Source organism: Pantherophis guttatus, unplaced genomic scaffold, assembly GCF_059756535.1.
Source record: "Pantherophis guttatus breed Tessera unplaced genomic scaffold, ASM5975653v1 scaffold_20, whole genome shotgun sequence".
Lineage (NCBI taxonomy): Eukaryota > Metazoa > Chordata > Lepidosauria > Squamata > Colubridae > Pantherophis > Pantherophis guttatus.
The window spans coordinates 261,969-287,053 of NW_028269835.1; the positions used below are offsets into that span (position 1 = coordinate 261,969).

The 25,085-nt window shown below is 40.5% G+C and overlaps 1 pseudogene; it reads left to right on the forward strand.

The window, feature by feature from the left end:
• Positions 1–6,435: 6,435 nt before the first annotated feature.
• On the forward strand, positions 6,436–8,242 carry LOC132709123 (vacuolar protein sorting-associated protein 33A pseudogene; annotated as a pseudogene).
• The last annotated feature ends 16,843 nt before the right edge of the window (positions 8,243–25,085 follow it).

The following is a 25,085-nucleotide window of genomic DNA, read 5'->3' on the forward strand; positions in this document are numbered from 1 at the left end:
ATGATACTCCTGCATGTAGGTCCAAACCTGGGCCAGGAAGAACCCCAGTTGCTGGCAATGTCAAATAAAGCTCTGAGGCCTGAGGTTCCTCAAAGTTCTAATTTATTAGAGATGTCATATTGGCACATCTGGAAAAACCCAAATCTGAAATCTTCCAGGTTTTCCACACCCAGTTGACAGTTCACAGCCCTGCCCCACACCCACAAGTTCATCACATGGTCCAATCAACTCCTCACACTCAACTGAATACAATCTTCAGGCAGTCTCCAGCAGGCACAGGCAAAAGTCCTTGAATATGGAATGTTGTTATGACTAACTTTCTACGGCTTAAACAACAGCCCCCTCCCAATTTCCCCAGCTAAAATATGTGTCAGTTAAGAAGCAAGAAAGAAAACTGTCTTCCAAAACTGACAGGGGATTCCTGTTAAACTTCACACCCAGCTGTTGTGTCCTGTGTGTGTCCTCCTCCCTGGGGCTATCCCTGCAGAGGGGGTGATACAGGAAGCAACTCCTGGTGCTGGACCAGCCGTAGCCACTGCTGCCATTATACTGGTTGAGGGGCTGGCTGTGGTGGTGGATGTTATTACTCAGCCTCCTGTTGTGGCTGGAGGTGGCTGGTCATCAGATTGCATGGCCCGGGCCTGGTGTTCACACACCTTGAGGTCTTGAAAGCCCCCTGCATGAACTTGATGTCTTGCTCCATCATCCAGTCATCTTGGTTGAATTCTTCACCCTCTTCTTCTTCCTCCTCCAGCTCCACTCATTGTTCCCGCCAGCAACTGCCACAGCTTCCATGAGTGAAAGTCATCACCATGGGCTTCCCCTCCCATTCCTCCTTTTGCCCAATGCCCAGAGACCACCTGGATCTCAGCAGATTGCCACAGCTTTCTGCCTCTCCTGTCCATTCAAAGAGATCCAGTCCTGGAGGAGGCCTCTTCAAAGCCTCCCCATCCCCCAGCATTCAATCTCCTCCTGATTGCTCCTTGAGCCTATATCATGTGCATGGTCCCCATGGTAGAGATGATGTCCTCTCTGGGTTGACCACAATATCAGATTCCGCCTAATGTCAGACCTGGTCCAGTCTGATCCCTTAGGAAAGTAAAACCCTCAAGTCCATTTGTCTGCAATGAAAATAACTTTTATTTAAAAATGCTGGCTGCAGTAAAGTCAGGAGGAATCTGAAGTTCCCATGAAGCAATACAAAAAACAAACCCTTAGTTTCCCACCCTTCCCCCATGTCTAGTCGGTCTTTAGCCAATCGGATATCACTGAGATGTTTTGGGAAATGCTGAAGTGTTTGGGCTGGTGAAATTCCACACTCAGGGTGAATGACCTTGAAGATGCCTTGCACCAACTGCTTTGCACTCCTTCAACTGTCATTCCTCCCTCCCAAATTCCTACCATAGAAGCATATAGGTTTATTACCCAACTGCCCTGCTCCGAATCCCAATTCTTTGATGGCGGGACACTTGTGAGGTGTCAATCCAATGATGGAGGATCTCACAAAACCAATGGAATAGCTTGCCTCCAGAAGTTGTGGGTGCTCCAGCACTAGAGGCTCTAAAAAAGTTACTAGACAATCATTTGTCTCAAATAGTATAGGGTCTCCTGCTCAAGCAGGGGGCTGGACTAGAAGACCTCTAAGGTTCTTTCCAACTCTATTGTTCTATGTTCTGTGTCAAACAGAGGCAAATGAAACATATAAATCAACAACAAATTGCAATCAATAATTAATTGTCACGAGTCTAAGAAACAATTTCATTATTACTTCCCTCCTTTTATCATTAGATGTTCCTTAATGTTTAGATCTGGTCTTATGATAATAATGTAGCACTTGGGGACGAAGATGCAGCCTAGCAGTCCAGCACTGGAGGCCAAGATGGAGAAGATCTGCACAGCCACCATGGACTTTCCTTTGGTGCTCAGGTAGGTGGGCAGGAAAGAGACCCAGACACTGCAGAAGACCAGCATGCTGAAGGTGATTAGCTTGGCTTCATTGAAGGCTCCAGGCAGGTTCCTGGCCACGAAAGCTGTCATGAAGCAAACGGCAGCTAGGAAACCCATGTAGCCGAGGACAACATAAAACATGGTAACAGAACCTTCATTGCATTGAAGGATGATTTCTCCAGGCTGGGAGTGCATGTCGGAATCAGGGAAAGGGGGAGAAACTATCAGCCATATGACACAGATGAAAATTTGAACACTAGAACAAGACAGGATGATGGAGTTGGTCAAGCTCTTCCCCAACCATCTTCTCACCCTGTTTCCTGGTTTTGAGGCCAAGAAGGCCAGCACCACCATGACTGTTTTGGACAACACAGAAGACACAGCTACTGAGAAGACGATGCTGAACACCGTTTGTCGGAGAAGACAGGTGGCTTTCCTTGGCTGGCCGATGAAGAGAAAGGAGGACAAAAAACAGAGCAGGAGGGAGATCAGGAGGATGAAGGAGAGGTCTCGGTTGTTGGCTTTGACAATGGGAGTTTCTAAATATTTAAGGAATATGATTAAAACAAGGCTTGTGGTTAGGAACAAGAGTAGAGCAAAAAACACAAGGATTATGCCCAGATGTTCTTCATAAAACAGGAAGATTATTCTTTTTGGGATACACCGGACTCTGTTCTTAGTTGGATATTGTTCATCTACACATTTGGTGCATTTTTCAGTATCTGAGAAAACAAAGTAACATTTCTTTCATAATCTTTGAAATTTCGAGAAAACCTTTAGATGAGATTTGATACTGAGAGACAGGAAAGCCTCATTAAATTGTACTGTATATACATTCATTCCAGCAAAAAATTCCCCAATATATACAGTACAACTATTAAAAAAAAAAAAAAACAAGAACAACAAAATAAAATTGTAAGAAGAAATATCTGGTGCCACAAACTGCCTTCTCTGAGCTAATCCACCAGATTCTTATCTCTCACTGATCTTATCATGAGTTCTTTGTTTTTATTGATTTATTATATTATTATTATTTTATCTTTTGTGAGATGATGGACATGTGTTTAACCCAAGAATGTTTAAACTCCGTTAATGATGATTGACCCAACAACCATGATCTCAATAAACTGCTCTAAAAAGTTTGGACACAGGATAAAAGTTGTCTAACATGGTTGGATCCATGGAATTCCTCTTGAGAAGGGTTGCAACACTGCCTACTTCAGGGGAGATTGTACAGACCTTTTTAGTAAAAAATCATTAACTATCCTGAAATTGAGAGTATCTCCAGACTATGAGGGTCTCTACAAATCCCTTAAAATGTGATATTTTCCAATAGTCCTGGAGATCCCCTGACAACAGAGCCCTGTGTGCTGGTTGCATGGTAGGTAGCATCTTGATGTACTCCTTCCTTGCTTTCTTAGCCTTTAGTTCTCAGTGTTTAAATTTTTAATTTGTGATTTAATCGTGTGCCACCAAAAGCCCCTATGTGTGAAATAGACAACCATATAAACTTGAAAAGAAAGAGATCTTAAGGAAGATTAATTAATGAAGGAATTCCAGAAGGGGAACCGAGTTTGTTATCTGCCAAGGCTTTTTACCCAATAAAAATGAGAAGATGAAGCGATATATTTCCATCCTTTCTAAATTTGGCAACAATTTTAAAGAGAGAATGAATTCAACATTGGTATCTATTTGTAGATTGGTCTTTTATTAGTTCTCCTTCTCCCCCTCCTTTCTCTTGCTTTTAATCCCAGCACTGTATGTTAGTATTTTTTTCTTTTCAGAACTACAAATATATTCCTTTTTTTTGTTGGTGTTATAACAGTTTTTATCTCAATATTTAACAACAACACAAATTGAAAAGATAAGAAAAGGTGGGAAGGAAATATCCACTTGATGGATGAATTCAGAAGGTTTCCCTATGGTGCCACTGACCTTCCTGAGTGGAGATGGTCCCCTCTGGACAAGGAACGCAGTCATAGCAGCAAAATGGCTCTCCTTCTCGAGCCTTCTTCACAAATCCAGGCTGACATTTTTCCACACATTTGGACTGAGGCAGAGACTGGAAGAGAAAGAAAAAATGACAAAGGAAAGATGTTACACTCACCATCTATGTAACATGGAGGTAGATAGGAACATTAGCCAAGTAGTCTCTGGGCTTCAGATAGAAAAATATGAAATCTCTGATTACTTCCAATGCCAAAACCTAAGTAATATTTCCCTTGAAATTGTCCCTTATTACTTCTGATATCAGGATTTTTTTGCGTCAAAGTCATATTTCTGTACTTCAGTTTTCAGACCATTATTGTGTGAGATGGGAGAGCAAATAAATTGAATCAATCAATGAATAAATAAGCTCACATCAGACCAGGCATTATTATTTCGTGTGAACTGAATGCCTTGGACCTCCTTCCTAAATTCTACTATCCTAGTAGGGTTAAAGAGAGACATGTATAACTATGGTCTCAGCTGATTAAAAACATTGCAGACTCTAGGCCTGCAATTTTGGGAGTTTCCTGACTCCAAACAGGTCAAGATGAAGCTTATTTCCCATTGGGACCAAGTGGAGTTCCATCCAGTCTTGATTCCATTTTATCAGATTGAGACCAAAGTTGAACTCAGGCTCTGGTCAACAGAATTGCCTTCAACTTTGATATTTGAAGACAAGACATTAGTGTACCTGAAGCTATTAATATCAAAATCCTCAGTATATGAGGCCCTCTGTCACCGGTTTTATGGTGATAAAGAAGAGACATGAAATGGCAATGATTATTGTCCTAAATAATAATCATTCCAAATCTCATTTTGGATATAGCTGAATCAGCTTACAACAGTATTCAGCATTATAACATCAAAAGGATACCTTGGTCAATAGAAGAGAAGCCTCCCTATTTTCTAAGAAAATTATAAAAGTTTTACTGCACACATTCAATTCTCAGCGAAGGTTATCCCCCATTTTGACTAGGTTTAGCCCACTTGAAAAGGGTCCTAATTCTTTGGGAAAATGAAAAAAAGACACCACTATTTTCCCCACCTGGTTGAGCAACTTTAGCTGTGACAAAGCATCTTGGTTGATTATCAGTTGCTGCCTTTCAAAACTCCCCAATTCCTTGTTGATGGGATCCTCCTTGAGGAGAACTACCCTACTGTTGATCTTTAGATCTGCTGCTACCTCTCCATTTTGATCCAAGTACACTTTCAGCAGGGAAAGATTGAACAATTCCTTCTTCTTTAGAAATGGATGGAGCTAGAATGGAAACATCCAGGAACTTTAAAAGCAGAAATCTTGTTTTGTTATCTCTTTTTACATTTGAATCTTTCTTCTATGGTTGTTTAACTTGCAAATATTGTGAGTTGGCCTGTGGCCACCATCTTTAAAACTCAAGAACAAAGGTTCAGTAATAATTCTCAATCATACAATATATTGACAAAAAGTATAGTGAGAAGATGTAATTGGCAAAAATTGTCAATTACAAGAAACATTTTAGGAAAGGTCATAAATCAATTGAAGAAAACCCCCAAATATCAAGAGCATTCATAAACTCTTTGGAAACAAGAGGGTGATTATCAGAAAGCATTTGTTAAGAAGAAAGTTGCAAGACTAAGACAGGAAAATGACCAGATGACCAGATGAACTAATTCTATTTTACTGCAAGACAATATTAACAGAATCTTGCAAGTATGAAAATACAAATCTTTCACCATCTCTTTTTACAGTCTAAACATTTGGGAGGACCTTCTCTGAATTTCTTTCTCTCCCTGTAACACAGATGCTGCTTCATCCTCCCCCCCACCATCTTATCTGATCCTTCCCTGCATCTCTTTCTCTGGTCCTCCAAACTAATTCCTACCTATCCCACTTCCTTAATGGATTGTGTGAATGCTGGTGGTAGAACTTGTTTTCAGCAAAGAATTAACAAAATGATTCATGATGTGATGAATGGGGATCTAGTTAATTGATTGCTAGATGGCATGATAATTAAATGGATACAACTGTCTTAAAACTTGTATTCAAATAAATTTTAATCTTAATGATAAAATTGGAAATTATGAACAAGTGTATTTTCATTGATAAAAGAAATAGATAAATTATGTTTTTGTGATGCAAATATTATAATAATGCTTATACAAAGTTATTTTGATCTCCTTAAAAAAAATTCCAGCTTCCAGAAAATAAAAATATGATTTTGTGATAGAGAGAAGTGCATAAGTAAAATCCATTTGGAAATGAACTAATTTTTAGCATCTAGTACTTGATAGATGACTGTATCTTTGTGATTTTTCTCACATTGTTTTATATAGATAATGGTTACTTATTATAATAAAGTAGCAGTAATCTTTTAATGATACAATAATATCCATATTATTAATTTGGCGATAATGCTATTAATGATCCAGTGGAATCATTTCATGTCCTCTTGTAGAAAACACACTTAGAGAAGACATTGCAGAAAAATATCCATCAGCTTTGAGTGCAGTGCAGCAGCCATGGTGGCTCACCTCAGCTCGTGCCACGTCCCGTTGACGGTGCTGCTGGAAGCCAGGCGGAGGGAGCTGTGCGCCTTCCTCGACAAATGCACCGGATCCAAGGCCATTATGTGGGATGAGTATGTTACTGGGCCCTTTGAATTGATTGTGCAATATTCTCTTCTGAAGGAACATGAGGTGGAGAAAATGTTCACCCTCAAAGGGGGTCACCTTCCACCGGCTAATGTCAAGAACATTATTTTCTTTGTCAGGCCCAGGTTAGAATTCATGAACATAATTGCAGACAATGTGCTCAGTGAAGACAAAATCTGCTGTCCGCAGCGGGATTTCTACATCTTGTTTGTGCCGCGTCGCAGTTTGTTGTGCAAACAGCGCCTCAAAGAACTGGGTGTGTTGCACTGTTTTATTCACCGAGAGGAATGCATCCTGGACGTCCTCATTCCCTTTGACAGCGACCTCTTGTCCATGGAGTCAGAAAACGCCTTTAAGAAGTGTTACCTAGAAAATGACCAGACCTGCCTCTACCATGCTGTGAAAGGACTCATGATGCTCCAGGCTCTCTATGGAACCATCCCACTCATCTTTGGAAAAGGAGAGTGCGCATGGCATGTGGCAAACATGATGGTCCGCATGAAAAGGGACTTTTCGGGGATCCAGAACACCATCCTGCCCATCTTCGATACCCTTCTGCTGCTGGATCACAACGTGGATTTGGTCTCTCCTCTGGCTACCCAACTGACTTATGAGGGCCTAATTGATGAAATATATAGAATTCAGAACACCTACATAAAACTTCCCCCTGAAAAATTTAACCCAAGAAGCAGGGGGAGGCTGTGAAGGAGCTCCCCACCGAGGCCAAGAAGCTGCAGCTGAACTCCGTGGAGAAGCTGTATACGGAGATCTGCAACAAGAACCTCAACGCTATGGGCAGCGTCTTGAGCAAGAAAGCCAAAATCATTTCAGCTGCTTTTGAGGAAAGGCACCATGCCAAAACCGTGGGGGAGATCAAGCAGTTTGTCTCACAGCTGCCGCACATGCAGGCTGCCAGAAGCTCTTTGGGGAACCATACCTCCATCGCGGAGCTCGTGAAAGACATCACCACCTCTGAAGACTTCTTCGATAATTTAACCGTGGAGCAAGAATTTATGTCCGGGATAGATACCGATAAGGTCAACAGCTACATAGAAGATTGCATTGCCCGAAAGTATCCTTTGATTAAGATACTGAGGCTCATTTGCCTGCAGTCGGTGTGCAACAGCAGCTTAAAGCAGAAGGTGCTGGATCATTACAAGAGAGAAATTCTCCAGACTTATGGCTACAAACACATCTTGACCTTGAATAGCCTAGAAAAGGCTGGACTTTTGAAGCCCTGGCTGGGCAGTCGGAACAACTACCCAACCATCTGGAAAACTTTGCATCTGTGTATGGACAACATCAAAGAGCAGAACCCAAATAATATCTCTTACGTCTACAGTGGTTATGTGCCTCTAAGCGTTCGTCTGGCACAGTTGCTTGTCCGGCCAGGTTGACGAAGCATTGAAGAAATCTTAAAAATACTTCCTGGTCCACATTTTGAAGAGAGGCAGCAGCTGCCAACCGGGCTTCAGAAAAAGCACCAGCATGGAGAAAACCATGTCACTCTCGTCTTCTTTCTGGGAGGCATGACCTACGCCAAAATCGCAGCCCTCCTGTTCCTCTCTCACATGGAAGACGGGGGCACTAAATACGTCATCGCCACACCAAACTGATTAATGGAACAAGCTGAATCAAGTCCCTGATGGAGAAGCTGGAGCCCCCACCCTTTTAGGAAGGACAGACCGAGCAGGACTCGATTGAGATGGGACCGTGAGACTCTCGAGAAATGGATGACTTCGGAAGAGAGGACTTGCCAATTGAAAAGGAAGACAGTTTCTCAGCTGCTTTCTAAAAAAATATGGATCAAGAAGGAAAGCTCAGCCTGGCAATCTGCATTTTGGTTTGCTCCCTTGCGTCATTCACAATGGTCACTCCCGGACTTTTTCTTACGGTTTCTAAATCCCTTCTTCCTTAGTGTATATTCCACAATCTTTCAGGATGTTTTTTCCTAATATTTCCTCCTCCTTCCCATTCTGTAGTTAGCTTGGTTTTCTTACTTCGGTCCACTGATATTCTTCATTTTTCTCTCCAGGCAGTTCATCATGTTGGTGGATTGTAATCTAGCCACTTTCCATCTTCGGCTGCTATTCTAAAGCTTGAAAGTCTGCAAATCTGTAACAGAATCTGCCCCTTACGTGATACAGCTCTACCCCAATCCTATTTTCATGGAATTCGCTTCCTCGATTTGTTTCTAGCAGGTTTCAATCCTGGAAATACTGTTTTGCTGCCAATTTTGAAAAATCCTGCTCTCTTTTTTCCCCCATGAATACCTCCTAAATGCTTACAAGCCCCCAATGTTTATTTTTATTTTATTAATTAAATTAAAAATATTGAACCAAACTCATTTGCACTGAACATTATTGTGAATAGTGGGAGAAGAGGCTACTGTTTAATCAAACCTCATTCAGTTGCAAACGAACAAGCATGTTTAAAAAAGTGCTGGAATAATACCTTTGAAGTCTGAGAAGATAAATGTTATAAAGACGCCAACGCAGGCATTTTTCAGCCAAATATGAATATATATATATTCATCAGCTTTAAGCAAAAACAAAGAAGGCGAGGAAGAGATCAGAGGAGCCTCTTTTAGCCTTGAGGAAAGACAAGGAAAAGAGCCATTTCAGTTTACAGGAGCTGAAAATCAGATGGAGTCTAGGAACATTTTTTTTTTGAATATAGAAAATGGTTGTAGAAGGGAAGATGCAATGCTCTTCCAATAAGTATCAGATGTTGTACAGAAGCTTAAGATCTTAAACAAACAAGCTCTGAGAGCCCCAAAGACCCTGAAAAGGAATTTAGTTTGATGGATCCTTGACGGGACCCCATACCTTCCACGGTTGCAGCCTTGGAGCCCCCAACCTCTCTTCTCCCTTCTCCCTTCTCCTCTGGGATTTGGATGCAGCTTTTAAGGCATGGGCCAGAATCTTAAGGACACTGTAAGTATAGCCCTCATTTGGGATCCACATCCTATTCTTTTCCTCTTTTGTCTCCAATGGTACTTTCTGGGTGCATCTTCTCCGGCCTTTGATAGAAAATATGTGTTTTGAAACAGAACAGTGAAAATACTCAACTTGAAATTCACGTTCCACAAAGAAATATCTTTTATAGGCATCATCATCGTTCCAACTCTTTTTCCACTGAAGAGAAAAGGTCCAAATACTATGGACATACTTGAGAAGCCTCTGCTTTTTCATTACATACATTCCAAGCGTTGTCATGATCCAGACTTTCCCTTCAATGGGTCCTGGCAAATGCTTGAGTGTTAAATGGAAGGGAAGAATTCTGTCAAAAATGGAATCAAATCCTATGAAATGAACAAAGACATTGACTTGTTTCCACTTAAAGATGGCATCGCTGAGGGCTCCTGTATTTCCAGTCGCTGAGAATTGTTGTGATATAACAACACAAATTCCATTCCTGACAAGCATAGGAGTAAAAGTCCTCATGAAATTCTCTCCCTTCTCTGTGTCTGAAGCAAAGAGACCAATCAGGGTCCATCCAAAATGAAGGAGCAGTTGGACAATTCCTGGGTATTGGACCGTTTCTTTGGGGAGCATCGAATGGGAAAAAGGGAATTGACTTTTATCACTCAGATCCTCTGAAGTAATTTTATTACTGATCTGAAAAAAGTAGATTTTTTTAAAAAAATAAATAAGTAAAATGCAATAAGCATTAAGAATAAAAATAGTATTTTTAAAATCATCCCCGAATCTACCACAATCAGACCACATAAGAGAAGCTCAACTGAACTAATTTCCTCCAAAAAAGCAGCATATTATATATAATTGTTGGATTCTGATCACACAGGAAATATATTGATTTAATATTAGGATCCCAATAGATCATTTCTCTAAGTTGTCAGAGTTTGTTGCAGAAATTAAATCCAGAAAGCACACACAGCAGTCGTGGGTTTCAAAATTTTTTACTACCAATTCTGTGGGCATGGCTTGGTGGGTGTGGCATGGCTTGGTGGGTGTGGCATGGCTTGGTGGGCATGGCAGGGGAAGGATACTGTAAAATCTCAATTCCCTCCCCACTCCAGGGGAAGGTTACTGCAAAATCCCCATCAGCTGGGACTCGGGAGGCAGAGAATAGATGGGGCAGGGCCGGTCAGAGGTGGTATTTACCGGTTCTCTGAATTACTCAAAATTTCCGCTACCGATTCTCCAGAACTGGTCAGAACCTGTTGAATACCACCTCTGACACACAGGTAAACTGATGCAGCAGGATCCATTAACTTCTTTATATACATAATAATACATGAAGTAAATTTACAATACCAACAGCAGATTTCTTCCAACCTTGTAGCAGTTACAAGTCAAGCTCAAGCAGGAGAGAACAGTTAGTTTCATTTCAGCAGAGCAGACTAGTTCAGACTGGTTTCAATTTTGTTTCTCTTCACAGACTCAGAAGCTGCAGACTAAGACATGCCCTGGCTCCAGTCTGTCTCAGCTCCTATTGGCTGACTTTGTTACCATGTCTCTGCCAGTTCATGAATAATCTGACACTCCTCCCTTCATGACTGGAAGGGACATTAATCCAATTAATTTAATATTCTTTCCATGGTGCACTCCACCCAATGGCTTGGTCATTATGTCTCCCAAATTGTCCTCTGAAGAACAGTGAAGCAAGCGAATTAATTTGCATTTAATGGCTTCCCTGACATTCCAATATTTAATGTCCACATGCTTGCTTCTACTCTTTACTCTGTCACCTGTTGCCATTTTAATGCAGGCAGCATTACAGCTTCATACACCATTACAGCTTCATTTACCTTTACATTTAAATCCTGTAACAGCTGTACATACCACGTTACCTCTGAACAGAGTTCAGACAAAGCAATAAATTCTGCCTTCGCAGTAGAAATGGCGACAGTTGTTTGCTTCCTGGACTTCCATCCAATTTATTTTATTTATTTATTTTTATTTTTTTTATTTTATTTTGAATTTGTATACCGCCCTTCTCCCTGAGGACTCAGGGCGGTGAACAGCAAAGTAAAAACATCAAGTACAAATATTAAAATACAGTTAAAATATACATATATAAATTTGGCCCCATTAATTAAAAACAATAAACAAAACACTTAAAAACACTTAAAAAATTAAAGCCCCTCCAAACAATACAACAATCCCAGAATTGGATTTCTGGTTTTTACATTGTTTGCATAATCACTACCTGTCAGGTGTGCCTCCGTTCAAAACTCAAGAAAGAAAACCCCCAACTCCATGTTTGTAGAGAAAGGTACAACATAGCACTTCAATTTTAATTCTTCAGAGACCTGTATTTGAAGACCCAAATTCACAATTCCGTTCAAACACCTGAGAACCCTTTTTACACCCATCCAATGCAATTGCGTTGGTGCAGCATTACAGCGACTCAAAATGCTTACTCCACAAGCTATGTCTGGTCTGGACCACTGTGACATATATAACAAGCTCCCTATTGCAGACTGATATATCTCTTGATCACAGGCTTCACTTTTGTCCTCACCCAAACTGTTATGAAAAACCATGCTCATAGGTGTTGGAGTAGTATTACAATCTTTCATGTTATATCTCTCCAACAACTGTTCAATTTTTCTTTTTTGACTGAGAACATAACCACCTTTCTCAATTTTTTGTATTCTACACCGAGATAATTTTGTATTTCTCCCAAATTCTTTAGTTCAAATTTCTTCTCCAACTTATTAGCAAATTCTTTTACCTGTGATACATCATTTGCAATGAAACAAAGATCATCCACAAATGCTAATAGTTGACAATCCCCACCTTGTAACTTTCCAGTGTATATGTAACCATTAGCCTTGCAACTCTTGAACCCAAGACCCTTCAATGCCTTATCTAAACATATATTCCAATTCCTGGATGACTGCTTCAGCCCATAAATGGCCTTGTTCAATTTATACACTATGTTAGGCCTTTTACTTTCATACCCTGGTGCTTGACCTAATTCTGCACTGAGGAATGCAGTGGTTATGTCAAAATGCCAAATTTTATGGCCATGTGCCGCTGCTAACATTAGTGCCAGCCTTATGCTTTCACTCTTTACAGTTGGCGTGAATACTTCATCTTACTGCACATTTTTCATCTGTGAAAAACCTTGTGCCACTAACCTTGCTTTATATTGGACCTCATTGTTGGGTAGGACTTTTTTCTTGTATCCTACAGCTTTGCTACCCTGTGGCCAAGCCATAGATGTGAACACGTTATGTTCACCCATGGATTTCATTTCCTTGCCCATGGCTCCTTTCCACTTTACTTGTTCAATTTTAGGTAATGTCAATACTTCCTTATAGTTTAAACTTAATTGTTTGATTAATTGTTTGATTAATTGTTGTCTGTAGCTTGTAGAAAGGGCTTTGAGCAGGGTCAACATTCTGAGTTCCATTTTAAGGACAATCACTTTCTTCCATAATATTTCTTTGTTTACTCTGTCAAATGCTATAGAGGCAGGAAACCATTCTTTCCTCTGACTGATATTTTTTAGATGGTGTGATGTTTCAAGACAAAAGAATTGTCAATAGTGGACCACATCTGCTTAAGACTGCTGGTTCTTCTATAAGAAATGCACTTTTCATCTACCTACTCTCAACTCTATTCAAGGGAAAGTTAACATAGATTTTAGTTACATCTGTTAAATAAATGGGCCTGGAATTGCAGAGTCCATTTTCTTCTCTTTTTTATATATGGGAGCTAAAATTGCCATCTTGTAGAATTACATATTTATAATTCTTTTTTAAAATGGTTAATTCATGTCTGAGAATATCATTACATTGGCTAATATCATGGGAAAAATGTGAGTTTTCAATTGGTGTTATACCTTCCTATTGTATAGGAGACCCTTTGATTGAACACAGAGCCTCTCCTCACCTTCACAATCATGCAACAGAAGTCCTCAAAGCAATGAGGATGGTGTCATGAGGAAGTATTTCTGTTTTCAACATTGCTCCCTCCCCACTGTTATCCCAATCCCGAGTCCTGCCACTTAAAATGCCATGGTGAAAAGCAGAGTTTGAATTCCATAGAGTTTAAATGGTTGGATCTATCATTCACTCAGACACACACCAACAACCCATTTGCTTTACCAGATAGAGAAACACAAACACAAACCTGGGCAACTTTGTAGGGGCTGACTAATGTTGACATCTGGATGGAGATGTCTCTGTCAGCTCCATCAACAATCACCAAAAGGTTGTCCTTCCTTCCACAGCTGTAGTTGGGAACATTGGCTTCTCCAGTAGACAGCATGTCCAGCAAGGCATCTGAAGTGCCGAGGGTGTTATCATAGTTGTCATAGAAGTTGTAGCCAAGGGTGTGATTGTGCAGGTGTCGGAGATTTTCGTTAACCACTTCAATATTGAAAACCGTACATAATATCCTTTTCTTGTCATTAGGTAAACTAGTGTAAAATGATGTTAGGATCATCAATAATTAGCAAAAATTAAACACTCTTTTTCTATATAATCCCCTTTTCCTCCACAAGCTAACTGAGACTTAAGTCAATTTCGATCCAAATCAGAGACAAATGATAGTCACCCATCACTTTTTTTGATATTGTGAATGTTCAGAAGACAGGATGGAAATAGTTCTCCAAAAGGACTAAAATTAAGAATATAGTATTATTTGTAGCAGAACTAATTTTCATCAGCCCAGTAACCAAGTTGCAGAATATTTCAGTCATTAAGACAAAAACAGAATACATGGAAGAGGATTTTTAAGAAGTGATTCAGAAAAGCTGTTCTAAAACATGTCATCCTCTATGCCTAAAAAATAAGGGATTAAGTATCAATCTACAGTTATAAAAATATAGAAATGACATGGCCAGAGGGAAGCACAAAAATCACTACTTTCAAGAAAACTTTGTATTCAAATCATGAACTGAGAATTGAAGAGGAAAATAATGTGGATTTCTTTCAGTTTTTATTTTCCTCATAATTTGGATTTGAGCCTCTCCTAGAAAATAAGACAAAAGTGAGAGGCCAGGAAATCAAAAGGATTCAAGAAATTAGTCCAAGGTCCCTTCCAACTCTGTTATTCTATTCTATTCTTCTAATACCTTATGCCACCAGACTTGAAATTTGGGGCTTAGACAACTTAGAACTACCCCACCTTCATTCTGACCTAAGCATAGTACATAAAATTATCTGCTACAATGTCCTACCTGTCAATGACTACTTCAGCTTCAACCACAACAATACACGAGCAAAGAATAGATACAAACTTAAGGTAAACCACTCCAAACTCGATTGCAGAAAATACGACTTCAGCAACAGAGTTGTTAATGCCTGGAATGCACTACCTGACTCTGTGGTTTCTTCCCCCAACCCCCAAAACTTTAACCTTAGACTGTCTACTGTTGACCTCACCCCATTCCTAAGAGGTCTTTAAGGAGCATGCATAAGTGCATCAGCGTGCCTACCATCCATGTCCTAATCTTCCCTTGTATTTGTATCCATCTCATGTATTCATAATTATGTCTGTACTTATATCTGTTATCTAATACATGCTTGATTAAATAAATAAATAAATAAATAATAAAAAAGTTGTTAGACTTGCAAATGGAGGGAATGAAACTCCATCACAGTGAATCACTTACAACCGAATCTGACTAGAAGGAGCCACGTTGAAAGGTAATGTTGTGTGTGTTATTGCTGATGCAGAGATGACTATACCAATGAGAAGATCTCCTGGCCTATAATAGCTCCATGGCTTTTCTCCATCCTGGTGGTCCAAATTCAGTGGGCATTTCTTTCTAAGTTTCTCAGAGACTGACTGGGGCACCAGCAGCATCAGAAACAGGAGCAGAAGCAGAAGGTCCATAATTCATGGGGCTGAATCAATCTCCTTCCCGTTTCTAAAGAACTATTAGAATAATTGGAAGCAGTCACACAGGATCGAATCTTCAATGGCTTTCCGGATTCAAATAGAGACAAACCAAGATTCACCTGGAAGAGAGAGAAACTACACTGAAGATCACAGCTCCTGCCTGTCCTGTAACTTGAGCCACAAAAAGCATAACCTGTGGCATTTATCCTTTTCTAATACAAGATCCCTTCCATGTCACTTCAATGTGATGTTTACACCAAAGGCAATCACTGGAGAGGGAGGAGAAGAGATCTCAAGGCCTGTGAGCAGATAATTACAATGAGAAGGAACTTGTCCTTTTGGGATCCTGAACCTCTTCCATCTGATGAGGGGCAGGTGGAGAAAAACATATTAGTGAAAAATCACAGATAGAACTCCTGGGGCAGTGTTGTGTAGTGGCCAGAGTCCTTCCTGTTAGGACATGTCCAGAAAGTGATGCTGCAGCAAGAGACCTCAACAGCCAGAAAAGTGACTTCTGCTGTCCTTCAGTGTGGTCTTTTCCCTCCAGAGACTGCTGAGGAGTTTGGTGCCACTCTACATTGGTGCCACTTAACTCTAGTGCTGTGCTGCCTGTGCTCTAACGCCATGGAAGCAATCATTATCCTTGAACCCAACTTAATGTGAAGAGGTTGGGGTTTTCTTTTCAATGGGATTTCCATATATGAATCCCAAATTGGAGCTTTATTTTTGAATTCCTTGTAACTGAAGAGAAATTTAATTTTCCATTTTTTCTAGAAATATCAATGTTTGCATGAGAGCAGACTAAGAGACAAGAAAGGGATGGCCTGTTGACGGCATCATTGGCTAATAGAGAGATGGTTATAGAACAATGGATAGAAGTTTTTATTTTAGTTTCCTTTTCACTTTCTGTGTTGTCTCTTCCACACTGAGAGCCTTTACATTTTTTAAGTTTCATGGTTTCTTAACAACCACCGTGTGCTGTGAGGTCTGCAGCTGAGATGGTGGCAGTGCCCAGAGCGTGATGGATGGTGTAGCCTGATTTCTTGCTACAACCACCCAGTCGTTGGTTTAGGAGGACCTGGTGAAAGTTCCTCTGGTTTTGTAGATGCACTTGGTGCAACTCCTGTAATATTTTCATCTCTGAGGCTTTATTTGAAACTCCACCCCAGAAGAAATCCAAGTGTTTCAAAGGGCCAGTTTGGAGTTCCTGTGTTCTGGTTAATCTTGGTCAATTGTTGATGGATCATGTTTCTTATCTGGAGGGGGAATGTTAATATTACAGCTGGGCCTAGAAGGGAGAAAAGTGGGAAGGGGGTTGAGTGAGAAGCAAATGGAATAGGAAGGTCCATCCTTACAATGAGGAGCAAAGGATGACCAATATCCCAGGCACATTATTTAAATGTTTATTTTATTTTATTTTATTTTATTTTATTATTTATTTTATTTTATTTTATTTTATTTTATTTTATTTTATTTTATCATTTTATTTATTTGTCAAACACATATAAGATTACCAATATAAATATAGACATGATTATGAATACAGGATAAGGATCAGTGGTGAAATGTAAAATTTATTACTACCGGTTCTTTCGGCCGAAGAGGTTGCAGAAAAAAATGCTTTTAAAAGCCTCTGACAATCAGGCAACTCAGCTGGGATCGTCAGAGGCTTTTAAAAGCATATTTTTTTCAGCTGGGCATGGTGTGGGGGGGCACAAGGATTTTTGCTACCGGATCTCCAAACCATCCGCCACCATCGCTACCAGATCGGGTGATCCGGTCCGAACCGGGAGCATTTCACCCCTGATAAGGATACGAATAAAAGCGAACATTAGGACAGGGATGGTAGGCACGCTGGTGCACTTATGCACACCCCTTACAGACCTCATCATGTCATCCTCACATGATGTATCATGACTTTTTCCCCCTTCACTAAACCAGGGGTGGGCGTGGCCAGCTTGTGACACATCCGGCCCGTGGGCCACGAGTTTGACACCCCTGCTCTAGAGACTGCTAGGAAGGTCAATCAGAGCTATGGAGTTTGATGCCACTTTAGATTGGTGGCACTTAACACTGGTGATGGCTGTGTTCTAACTCCATTGGAACCACTCCGTATCCTTGAACCCAGCCTAATCGTAAGAATAGGGCCTGTTTGGGATTTTCTCTTCAATGAGATCTCCATGTATTAATCCTAAACTGGAAGTGATTTTAGAATTCCTTGAAACTGAAGTGAAATGTTATTTGCCACCTCTTCAAAAAATATCAATTTTTGTATGAGAGCTGACAGAGGCAGGAAAGTGATGACTGTGGACCACATCATTGGCAAATTATAAGTGGAGTTATAAATGGAGTCAAGGTTATTATTTTAGTTTTCTGGACATATTTTGTGTTGTCTTTGCCTACTGACAAAAACACTGAGAGCCTCTAAATATTGAATTTTCTTGGTTTCTTAAATAAACAGCGTGCTGTGAGGTCTGCAACTGAGATTTTGACAGCACCCACATTGCAGTGGATGGTGTGACCTGATTTCTTGCCACAACCATCCAGAAGTTGGTTTAGGGCAGGGTCCAACAACCTGCAGCTCCGGAGCTGCATGCGGCTCTTTGGGCCTTCTCCTGTGGCTCCCTGTAGGTGATCCCACCACTGGCTGACCCTGCCCCTTGCCCTCCCCTCCCAGTCACTCCCTGCCTGACCGGAGAAGGTAAGGGTGATGGTGGGGGATGGAGAAGCAGCCAGGGCAGAGACAGAGAGATACAGAGAGGGGAGTAGAGGGAAGGAGAGAGGGGAGAGAGAGACGTCAAAAGGATTTTGTGGTTCCCGGTGTTTTTTAACAACTGGTTCTCTGCCCTAATGACCGGCTGGGTAGGCAAGGCTAGGGGGTTATGTGACTCGTGGAAGTGAGTGACATTGAGTTGGTCATGCCCACCCAGGTTTTGTGGCTCCTGGTGTTTTCTTTTCTGTGGGAAAAAGGGCCAAATGGCTCTTTGAATATTTAAGGTTGCAGACCCCTGGTTTAGGGGGATGTGGTGGCAGTTCTTCTGGTTATGTAAATGCACTTGGTATGGTATGACTATTGTGACATTCCTATCTCAGAGGCTTTGTTTATCCTCCCCAGAAGACCCTCAAGTGCTTACAGTTAGGAGTCCCTATGTTTTGGTTTATCTTGGTTGATTATTGATTAATTATTTTTCTTATCTGGAGGAGGATGTTAATATGTACAACTTGGCCCACAAGGGAGAACTGAGGTTTGAGTGAGAAGGAGAGCTAATGAGATGGGCAAATCCACCCTTACAAGGAGGAGCATAGAATGACCAATGTCTTAGTTCCATTATTTGAAAGTTGTTCTACTGTACAGTCCTCAGCTTCCACTTTCAGTGCCTGGCTACCAGATCTTTGGTGGTTCCAGGTTTCAGTTGTTGTTTTTGAATGATAGCATGGTTGCTCTCATCCATGATGTTACCTGCCATGTCTCACTGAAGCCTAGTTGTGCCCAGAGGAGAGGAAACTTCTCAGCTGGAAATGTGGCCACCTACTTTGTGGGTTTGCCACAGGTGAGAGCCCACAGAAATGGAGGAGTGGTTGGCTGTTGTCATCCATGGTTTGTTATAGATTTTCAGGAGACTGCACCTAGAACTGTCTTTTGTCCCAGGGTGGCTACAAGAACATTTTCCCAGCCTGGTGAAACATGTTGGGTGAATGTAGCCCTTACAGGAAGATAAGTGTCTCCAACAAATTTTTGTTATAAGTGATTGTTCAGCTAGTCCCTGCTGAATTAATATACATAATTCACTGACCAATCATCCAACAGGTTCAACCTCTGAAAATAAATCATGGTTAAAAGTTGCAAGTGTGAATGCAGCCATTTGTTAAGTGACCAGGTTAAGTGGCTTGCATGGCTATGACCAGAGCCAGTCTTGTATAATGGTCAAGGCATCAGGCTAGTAATCAGGAGACCATGAGTTCTAGTCCTGCATTGGACACAAGACCAGCTATGTGAACCTCAGCCAGCCAATCTCTCAGAGCCCAGGGAGAGAGACAATGGTAAACCACCTCAGAAAAACCTTTTCACCTACGGTCTTTCTGATAACTTTCAAATACAGCTGGCTGACACTGTGGACCTTCCTGAATCTGGCTTCAGTCTTGCAAAACCAGCCAAGTGGACTCCAATTTGCTAAACATAGGAAGATTTTTAAAATCTGGTTGCTCTGTGTAGAAGTGGCAGAACAAAACTCCAATCCTGATCAGGAGGGCAACTTTCAAGCCCTCATGAAGCCTTCCATCCTTCCAAGGTCAGTGAAATGAGGACCCAGATTGTTGTGGGAAATATGCTGACTCTGTTAACAGAGCCTCCAAACTGTTTAGAAAAGGCAGTAAAGCACTGTGAAGTAGTATATAAGTATATAATGCTATTGTTATTTTACTGTTTGATAATTATCTTGGATTTTAATTTCATTAGTCTTAGACTCTTCATATTTTTATTTTCTTCAGTTTTAAATAACAGTTGTCAAACTGAGGTTAGGGAAGCATACAAGTCCAATGATAACTCCAACAACAAACTAAATGTTATGAGCCTAAGAAACAATTTCACAATCAGTTCTTTACTTTTATCATTAGATGTTCCTTAGTATTTAGATCAGGTCTCAGGATGATAATGTAGCACTTGGGGAAGAAGATGCAGCCCAGAAGCCCAGCACTGGAGGCCAAGATGGAGAAGATCTGCACAGCCACCATGGACTTTCCTTTGGTGCTCAGGTAGGTGGGCAGGAAGGAGACCCAGACACTGCAAAAGACCAGCATGCTGAAGGTGATTAGCTTGGCTTCATTGAAGGCCCCAGGCAGGTTCCTGGCCAGAAAAGCTACTGTGAAGCAAATGGCAGCTAGGAAACCCATGTAGCCAAGGACAACATAAAACATGGTGACAGAGCCTTCATTGCACTGAAGGATTATCTCTCCTGGCTGGGAGTGCAGGTCAGAGTCAGGGAATGGGGGAGAAACTCCCAGCCACATGACACAGATGAAAATTTGGACAGCAGAACCAGAAAGGATGATGGAGTTGGCCAAACGCTTCCCCAACCATCTCTTCACTCTGTTCCCTGGTTTTGTGGCAAGGAAGGACAGCACTACCATGATTGTTTTGGCCAACACAGAAGACACAGCTACTGAGAAGACAATGCTGAACACCGTTTGTCGGAGAAGGCAGGTGGCTTTCCTTGGTCGGCCAATGAAGAGAAAGGAGGACAAAAAGCAAAGCAGGAGGGAGACCAGGAGGATGTAGGAGAGGTCCCGGTTGTTGGCTTTGACAATGGGAGTTTCTAAATATTTAAGAAATATGATTAAAATGAAGCCTGTGGTTAGGAATAGGAGTAGGGCAAAGGAGGTGAGGATGATGCCCAAATGCTCTTCATGGGACAGGAAGTTTATTCTTCTGGGGATACATTGGATTTGGTCCTCATTTGGATATTGATCATCTGGGCACTTGGTGCATTTTTCAGTATCTGAGGAAACAGACAGCAAGATTTCTTTTGTAACTCTCCTTTTATATTTCAAGAAACAGTTTCTTTGGGTGACAGCTGATAGTGAGATACAGGAAGGTTAAAGAAAATGGTAAATAGGAGCCTGTGTACATATATAAAACAGTTGTGTAGCTCACCAACTTGAAGCAAACTTTGGGCAGCTTAAAGCTCAGCAAAAATACCCCAATATATACTTCGACTGCAAAAAATAAAACCCAAAATAGAAATAAATAGTGCCACAACTAGCCTTTAGTGGTACAATCCACCACATTCTTATCCTGTACTAACCTCACTTTGCTGCAATGCCTGAGAAAAGAACCAGGTCTCCAAAATTTTAGAAGAATTGGACTTGGTGGAAAAAGCAAGCTTTGCAGGTCCCGCAAAGTGGAAATAAGACTGAATCTGGTGTATTATTATATCTGTTGTGGGGAAACTAGCAGATATTCTTAGGGAGAGAATCTCCCAGTACCCTGGTCCTATGTGAAGTGGGACTTTAAAGTTGAATTTGCTATCTTATGGAGCAGGAATATGTTCTTAGTGATCCTCAAGGAGAGGCCAATGTAGATGTCAACTTGCAAAGCTTTCCAGACCAGCTTTCAAGTTGCCTAGAGCAGGAGGGGGAGAATCGATGAAGTTGTCTGGCTGCCCAAACACACATGCCTTTCTTTAGATTGTATCCTAGATTGTTACTGGAGTCAGCAGGAGCCTGCCAGCGTGGTTCATTGAAGAATGTGATTTATAACCTGCCCAGGGAGGAGGGGGAGAGACAGGGTCAGGGGCCCCCGTAAATCATGTGGGGGGGGGTCAGAGCTGACTCCATTTGAGTAATTGCTGGAAAGTTGCTCCTAATAAATGACTGGATTTCTTTTGAAACTTGGCTCGAGGCTCATGAATTAATTAGGGCATCTTTCGGAAACTTTACAGTAGAAAGCATTGCAATAATCCTTCCAAGAGGTGAACCTAAAACAATTTCTCAAGTTTCAAAGAACTTAGATGTCCCTAGAAAAGTAAATATGGAAGGACAAATCCAAACTAAAAAGCAGAAGAGATTTTTTCCCCCTCTGGCAGTAGTAAAGCTAAATGTGTATGGAGATTCTCAATCATCCATGTCATGGTTGTCCCGAAGGTGCTTTCTTCTTCAGCGTAGAGCTTCTTGGATGAGAAGCAAAATGTCCTCAAAGAAAAACCAGAAAGTACAGTTGCCTCTTGAAAAAGCACCTTTGGGATAAAGGTTGACTAGTCTGCCACACTCTCCTCTCTTGATCCAACTCCAACTTTGAGTTCTTTTTGGTATTCTTCCCTTTAGATAAACAATTGTGCCATTTGAAAATAAACATGAAAAAAAATTGAATTTCAATGCAACTTATATCATTGACTTTCATTAAGTGCTCTTGATACATCCATTTCCACAATTCCTTCTATTTTCTTCAGTGTGACCCACCTTCCTGAGTGGAGATGGTCCCCTCCGGACAAGGAATGCAATCATAGCAACAAAGTGGCTCTCCTTCTCGATCCCGCTTGACAAATCCAGGATGGCAACTTACCACATTTGGACTGAGGCAGAGACTGAGTAAATAATAAATAAATAAATAAATAAATAAATAAATAAATAAATAAATAAATAAATAAATAAATAAATAAATAAATAAGGAATTCCAAAGAAAACGTGTCAAGAATAACCAACCATAGAAAATGGATGTAGGCGTGAACATTAGCCAAGTAGGCTCCAAGCCTACTTAGGTAAATACAAAATCACTGACTCATTTCAAACAAATATAGGAAGTAGAAGTGTTAGCAGATTATTCATTTCATAGAATGTAGAACATACAGTAGAATAATAGAATTGGAAGGGATCTTGGAAGTCTTCTACTGCAATACGTTGCCAGTGGCAGGAGATTCTGTACAATTCCGGACTTTCTTTTGGCTTGATTGGATCATACAAACAATAACAGGAAAACAAAACAAAATAATAGAGTTGAAAGGGATCCTGGAGGTCCTCCAGCCCACCTCCATACCCAACTAGAAGACCCAATACCATTTCAGACAAATGGCTGTCCAACTTCTTTTTAAAAGCCTCCAGTGATGGAGCATCCACAACTTCTGGAAGGAAGCCATTCCACTGGCTAATTGTTCTAACTGTCAGAAAATTTCTCCTTAGTTCTAGGTTGCTTCTTTCCTTGATTACTTTCCATCTGTTGCTTGTTGTCCTGCTTTCAGTTGCTTTCGAGAATATGACCCCCCCTTCTTTGTATCAGCCCCTTAAATATTGGAATATTGGAACCCTGCTATAGAGTCACCCCAGTCCTTCTTTTCTCTAGAAATGCCCAATTCCTGCAATGTTAGATGCCGAATCCGAAAATCAGTTGGCCGGCGGGAGGCGCATATGCATGCACGGTGGAGCTGAGCTGGAGTGACGGCTCACGTGCCTGCAGAGAGGGATCTTTGTGCCACCTGTGGCATGCGTGCCATTGGTTCGTCATCATTGCATTAACCTGTGGGTTCGGTATGTGACCAAAACTTCAGAAAGTGTGCTTGACCGTTTCTATGGTTTCTATATTTTCCATATCTTATCTGTAGGAGGCCAGCTGCATATTATGTGATGAAATGAATGTATGAATGAAATGAAAGTAAAGAAATGTATAACTATTTGCCTTGCATTATCCTCTGGGTTCCTTCCCTTTAGGAAGGGACCCGTCTTTATTCAGCTGAATGAATAATTTGGTTTATCATCACACAACCCTGAGTTCTGTCTTTTATTTTACCGAGTCACACCTGTAGACCAGCGTAACAACCCCCAATCAATCTAAGAAAAATACGAAGTTTCTACTCCCCACATTCATTTCTCAGTGAAGATCAGCCACCTTGGTGAATTAGACTTAACCCACTTGAAAGGGTGCTGAGGCTTTGGAGAAAAGGGAAAACAGCAATATTTCATCCACCTTGTTGAGTGACTTTAGCCGTAACAGAGCATCTTCTTTAATAATAAGTCTCTCTCTTTCAAAACTCCCCAGTTGCTCTTGGATGGGATTCTCACTGGGGAATACTAGCAAACTCACAATGCCCAGATCTGATGTTACATCTCCATTTTGGTCCAAGTACAGTTTCGACCATGAAAGATTGCAAAATTCATTCTTCTCCAGAAACGGATGAAACTAGAATGAAAACATCCAGGAACTTTAAACACAGAAACCTTGATTTCTTATCCCAGGTGATCTTTCTACAATTGAATCTTCCCTCTAAAATTTTTTAGTGTACAAATAGGCTTATTTGTAAGAAAAAGTGTTACCGTTATCTTTATAAGTGAATGAAAAAGATTCAGCAAAATTGTCAATCATACATTCACAAAATATAATTGACACTTTTGATCAATTATGAGAAACATTCTAGAACCAGTGTCAAGTAAATCAAACAACAATTAAAAAGAAGAGATTATTCATAAACTCCTTGAAAACAGCAGGTTGATTACATGAAAGCATGGATTTTTCAAGATGAAAGTTGACAAACTAATCCTTTCTAAGGTAGATCAGACACACATTGTGAATACATGAACTAATTCCAATTTATTGTAAGTCTATATTAAAAGAATCTTGCAAGTCTGAAAGTACAAATCTCACACCAATTCTTTTTTCAACCTGAAAAATTAGGTAGGATCTTTTCTGAATTTCTTTCTTTGTATGTATCTGTGGATCCCCCACCTCTCCAAATCTGATCATTTCCTAGGCAAGGATCATTTCTCCCTGTGCAAAAGTTTTTCCCACATGTTATTACACTTTTTAAATAGATTACAGGAATGCTGATGATATAATTTGATTTCAACAAAATATTAACAAACTATTTCATGATGTGATAATTAGAACCAAGTTAAGTGAGAGCTGGAAGGTATGATGATGAAATCAATACAATCTACCTTAAAATGTCTACTCAAATAATTTTAATATTTTTAATTTTTCTCATAAAACTAAATAGTTTTAATAACCATCATCTATTCTTCTACATTTTCATCTATGTGGTAGAGTCTGCTAAAATGATGATTTCATAATGCAAAATTTATACCAATTATGAGACAAAGTTAATTTGATATTATTTTTAAAATATCAAGTTTCCAAACAAATATTTATGCTTTCCTAACAGAGGTAAAATTCAATAGAAAAATGTTTGATTTTAGCAACTAGGACTTCAG